Source organism: Sinocyclocheilus anshuiensis, unplaced genomic scaffold, assembly GCF_001515605.1.
Source record: "Sinocyclocheilus anshuiensis isolate Anshui unplaced genomic scaffold, SAMN03320099.WGS_v1.1 scaffold659, whole genome shotgun sequence".
Taxonomy (NCBI): Eukaryota; Metazoa; Chordata; class Actinopteri; order Cypriniformes; family Cyprinidae; genus Sinocyclocheilus; species Sinocyclocheilus anshuiensis.
Genome location: NW_015549698.1, coordinates 273,836 through 274,317, shown reverse-complemented (window position 1 = coordinate 274,317; position 482 = coordinate 273,836). Strand labels below are relative to the sequence as shown.

The following is a 482-nucleotide window of genomic DNA, read 5'->3' as shown; positions in this document are numbered from 1 at the left end:
CCAGCCCGGGGTCCGTCACATGTGGTTGCCGCTCATTCGTCGGATCCGCCGGGCACGCCGTTCTCGACCCCGCCACCTCAGCTCACTCTAGCCGGGGCTTCCGCTCACGCTAAGCCGGAGCTTCCCCTCACGCTAGGCCACTGTATTTTTCGTTGTGAAAGCGAAACTACTTTGTTTGGCCTTCCAAAAATTGTCCTATCCTAACAAACCATACATCAATGGAAAGCTTATTTTTTCAGCTTTCAGATGATGTATAAATCCCAATTTCAAAAAATTGACCCTTATGACTGGTTTTGTGCTCCAGGGTCACATATGATATAATATAATATATACGTACACACTCTAAATACAAGAAATGACCTAGTGAACACATTCATCCTTTCAAAATGATTTTCAGAAAAAAAAAAAATATATATACAGTGGGTACGGAAAGTATTCAGACCCCCTTAAATTTTTCACTCTTTGTTATATTGCAGCCATTT

General features: G+C 42.5%; 1 protein-coding gene across 4 annotated transcripts in view; it reads right to left on the bottom strand.

Moving 5' to 3' along the window:
- Nucleotides 1-482, bottom strand: part of LOC107660507 (sentrin-specific protease 6-like) — a 46,372-nt gene that overhangs the window by 31,581 nt on the left and 14,309 nt on the right. The window lies entirely within an intron of this gene.